This window comes from Hylobates moloch, unplaced genomic scaffold (assembly GCF_009828535.3).
Source record: "Hylobates moloch isolate HMO894 unplaced genomic scaffold, HMol_V3 SCAFFOLD_5, whole genome shotgun sequence".
NCBI classification, from domain to species: Eukaryota; Metazoa; Chordata; class Mammalia; order Primates; family Hylobatidae; genus Hylobates; species Hylobates moloch.
This window is the reverse complement of record NW_026652280.1, coordinates 19,121,085-19,126,024: the sequence shown is the minus strand read 5'-3', so window position 1 is coordinate 19,126,024 and position 4,940 is coordinate 19,121,085. Positions and strand designations below refer to the sequence as shown.

The following is a 4,940-nucleotide window of genomic DNA, read 5'->3' as shown; positions in this document are numbered from 1 at the left end:
GGAAGGAAGCTGAGTGTGGACTTCTTACAAGCTCTTGCCCCAAAACCCGGAAACGAGGAAAGACGGCCCTCTCAGGAACCCTGAGAAAAATTGGCACAGCAGAGGGAATCCTTTGGTGGGGTGGGCGGAGATGCCAGCCAGCTTGTGTGACTGTATTGTTTTGAGTGGGCTCTAAGGCAATTTCTATATGCCACTCCATTGACTTAATTAACATTATTAATCTTGGAGGGCATTAAATTAATGAATGATACAAGGGCCAAAAGAGTGATTTATTCCCTTGGATTCTGAATCACAATCAGGAGATAGTCTTTACCTGGTGCAACCATAGTTTCATTCTTCATGGATCAGATTTGAAGGAAGGTAAGGTCATTCTAGGGATCAATTTCTTTCATGGTACTCTGTGCCTTCCAGATGAAGTTGTGCGTGAGGCTGGCATAGTGTGTGGTGGTGGGATTGCCCATGGTACTTTTGATGGGAATGCCTTTAGGGAGTAAAACAACCGGATCACTAGGGCTGCTGTTGGGTTCTAGACGGCAACTGTGTTCACACCAGGGTCCCACGAGGCCTGGCTCTATATCTGTATCTTCCTGAGTATGGTAGCATTAGCTACTCATTTGTTATAATCCATCCCCCATGGGGGTGATGGCTGCGTAGGAGCCAGTCACTTCTGTGTTCACTACGATGAATCCCTGCACTCCCTTCTGGGTGTGAAGTCATTTCAGGTGTCTCCTTCACTTCTGCCATTTTGGACTGATCTGGTAGCTCCATGTTACCAACACTCAGCCCAATCCCTTGCCTTTCTGCTACAGCAGTTTTTGAATAACAGACAAGGGAGCAGACCTCTATGGGATCAGTGACAACTTGGTGCTTTCAAGAACAATCAGATAAAAGACAGATAGAGTGCCTTTTAACTGCAGCTGAGCTTCAAGTATCTCCTACATTAAGGAATCAAAGAAAGGGTATCTAATTATTGAAGTAGCTTGCAGATGTTACAAAAAAAATTGAAGCATGTATTTAGTTTCCAAGCAGATGAAAAGAAAGCTTTGAGAAAAACTCATCTTGTGCAACATTGTCCTGATGTAATATTCATGTTATTTGAAATGATGTTGTCCCTATTCATTCAGAATGGCATTTTAGTACCACTGAAAGCCAGTAGTAGTACTTGCTGTAAAATGACTACACTGAAAAAAGAAAAGGCAAGTTTTCCAACTTTGGAAAACAGGAATTTACACATCCACACAAAATTTGACATGTGTTAAGAGAAAAAACTTTTTCCTACTTCTTAAAGTATCTGAAACATCAAATTTGAGCTAACTTCAAAGCCAGCAAGGGGGAATTCAGTGATGTCGGTAAGAAATCCCTTCATTGATTCATGCAAGCACACTTTCCATTTGCATTCAAAAAACAGAAATCACAAATGTGGCTGGGAACACTGTTTTGTGACCTACTAGATCTCTCTGACTTTCATTCCCAATCTCCTCACTGTAATTTCTCAGTTTTTTTTCTGAACTGCCTTAGCTGTCTCTTGACTACCTTATCAGAATAAGAAATTAATTTTCAAAATTCTCAGTTCTCTTGTCCAGGTTTCTACATGCTTCTCAACTCAAATAGAATCACAGATGTTTCTATGTGTGGTAATGCCCATTCCTGGTTCATGAGGGTCAGAATGATAGATAATAATGTACCAGTGTCTTGGACTTGTAAAGTCTTATGAGATAATAGTATAGCATTTTGGATAAATGTAGTAAGTAAACCAAAGTTCTGAAAAGTTAAATGCTACTATTGATGTTTATTTTGGTTGAGTACTGTGCTAAGGAGTGAATATGGATGAGCTCCTTTAAGTCCAACAAAGTCCTGGGCAGCATTTTTTATACATATTTAAATATGAATTTGCTGAAACTTCAGCAGGTTTAAATACTTCAAAAGGGAAATTTAATAATTGGTGAGTCAAGGTTTAAAATGCAGTGGTTCTGTGCAAGAGCATTGGCTGTAGAAATAACTTGGTGTATAGGAAAAGATTACTTTCTCACTGTAATCCTAAGCAAATTGTTTACCTTCTAATTCTTAAGTTTCATCGTCTTTAGAATGGGTGCAAGGCATGATAGTATTTACATGGCTTTGTGAGCATTAAATGTGTTTATATGTGTACAGTAATTAGTATAGGTCTAGCATAGAAAGATACCTTCATATATAGTAGCTCTTGTTATCACTATCTATAAGCTACAGCAGCAGCCACAGCACCATTATTATAATACTCTCTCCAATGTTTAGAAATGCTATGTGATATTTAGAAAACTAAAGAAATAAAAATCTATGGTAAGACAGGCAGTATGGACAGCCAGTGAATACTTAATTGAGAGAGGGTTGACTACTCTTCTTATTTTATCTAGAGTAAAAGGAATTTCAGAAACTAGACTATTAGATAGACCTGAAGCCCTCCATTCTGTTGCTGATCATAGCATACAGTCTTTTGTAAGAAACTATTTAGTGTATCTACCAAGCCTTGAATTTAAAAATGTTAAGGACAAATGAGTATTAGAAGTATAGGCCAAGATGCAATCTGCATAAGACCAATGGATTTGCTGATATTTCATAGATTCCCCAATGGATAACAGGAGAGAACAGAAGCCTTTAATTTGTATTTTATAAATATTTTATCTTCTCCATCAAGAAACTTCTTCAGGTGTCAAGGAAACTTCCACTAGATGGAGTTAAACAAGCAAGGAAGATTTCATTCAAGACTGTTGAACTCAATTCTGCTGAAATAGAAGGCAGGAGGATTTTTAAGTGCTGGGGTAAGCTAATAGAAAAGTACTGAAGTGGGGGCCGGGCGCGGTGGCTCATGCCTGTAATCCCAGCACTTTGGGAGGCCGAGGCGGGCGGATCACGAGGTCAGGAGATCGAGATCATCCTGCCCAACATGGTGAAACCCCATCTCTACTAAAAATGCAAAAATTACCTGGGCATGGTAGTGCACGCCTGTAGTCCCAGGTGCTCAAGAGGCTGAGGCAAGAGAATCGCTTGAACCCGGGAGGCAGAGGTTGCAGTGAGCCGAGATTGCACTGCTGCACTCCAGCCTGGCAACAGAGCAAGACTCCATCTTAAAAAAAAAAGAGAAAGAAAGAAAGAAAAAAAAGTAGTGAAATGTGTAAGCGGGAGGTTGGTCAATGAGGCAGCAACCTGTATTTGCTAGGCTCCTACCGTTCCACAGAGACTGGAAGGTAGAAGCGCTTTCCTGATTGCATTACACTTGAAAGAGATGGCTCTTAGGTATTTGAGAGAGACATTTTTTGGGTGTTTAAAGTGGTAAGAGACCGAGAGGAGCTTTACTTTTTCAAGTGTCAGTGAAATAATTAATAATTGAAAGTTTTCTAAAGTAAATACTCTAAGAAAAAGATAGGTCAGGGACCTAGAGTCAGGATAAAACCTGTCTAAAGCTGTCAACCTGAGGGGAACACAAAGGCAATCTTGGTCACAGGCAAAGAGGGGGAAACAAACACTGCTAAGGAGAAATTAGAGACCAAAATAGGAGCAGGATTGTAAGAAAGGATATTATTGCTCCAAATAAATGTAAACATCATGTCCTAGATAAATTATATTGGATGATTATTGACATATTTTGCGTATGAGCTTTCCTAACTTTTGTCAGTGGTTTCTACTGAGCTACTGAGAATAAGAAAAGAATCCAGACAAAGCAAATTTGAAAATATAATTTTAGGCCGGGCACTGTGACTCTTGCCTGTAATCCTAGCACTTTGGGAGGCTGAGGCAGGTGGATAACCTGAGGTCAGGAGTTCGAGACCAGCCTGGCCAACATGGTGAAATCTCATCTCTACTAAAAATACAAAAATTAACCCAACATGGTGGTGCATGCCTGTAATCTCAGCTACTTGGGAGGCTGAGGTGGGAGAACCCGGGAGGTGGAGTTTGCAGTGAGCAGAGATCATGCCACTGCATTCAGCCTGGGCAACAGAGTGAGATTCCATCTCAGAAAAAAAAAGAAAATATGATTTATTAAGGTAAATATCATTTGTAAAAACAATGGTGTCATTTTAAACTCAAGGTTAATATATTTATAGGTCTGAAAATTATCATGTCCATAACCCAATTTATAATCTTTCCAAACCCCAAGAATTACTCCTCTCCCAGGCTTTCCAAGCTCAAGCAACTCTACCATTTAGATCCCACACTTAGGAAGCCGACATTATGCGTCTCTTTCTGTCACATGTCACATCCAATATATCGAGCATCCTTAATGCTTACCTTTCATACAAATCTATGATGTCACCATTTCTGCTGTTACCATTCTGCACCCTGGTGCTGCCATCTCTTGCCTGCATTGTTGAAATATTCTCCCATCTGGGCTTTCTGTTTCTTCCCATGCTGTGTTCTTACACAACAACCAAGGTATCCCTTTAAAATGGAAGTTAGATCTCGTTTCTCTTCTGCTCAAAAACAAACCAATGGCTGCCTTTTGCCTTCAGATCAATTGCCAAATTTGTCATGGTAGCTGATCAGGCTCACTCATTGCTTTTCTGACTTCAGCGTTCACCACTCTTCCTTTGGCTCACTTTCTGAAATTCACAGGGATGCTAGGTTGGATCAGGGCCTTTCACTCACTGTTGCTTCTTCTTCAATGTTCCTCATCTAAATATCTGCATGCCAGGGTTCTTCACTTCTTTCAGTTTCCTCTTCATATATCACATTATCCATCAGACTTTATCCAACTAGAAACCTGTTTTTGTACTCTAAATCTCCAATGTACCTACCATTGTTTGATAAACTTCATTCTGTCTGTCTGTCTGCCTATCTATCTATTCTTTTCATCCATCCATCCATCCATCCATCCATCCATCCATCCATCCATCCCTGAGTGAGGAAGGAATGTCCATGGTGGAAGAGTCTTTTGCTTTGTTCATTCATGTATCCCTAACATAGGC

General features: G+C 40.1%; 1 pseudogene; it reads right to left on the bottom strand.

Moving 5' to 3' along the window:
* Positions 1–269: 269 nt before the first annotated feature.
* Positions 270–744, bottom strand: LOC116468062 (dynein light chain roadblock-type 1-like; annotated as a pseudogene).
* Positions 745–4,940: the final 4,196 nt, after the last annotated feature.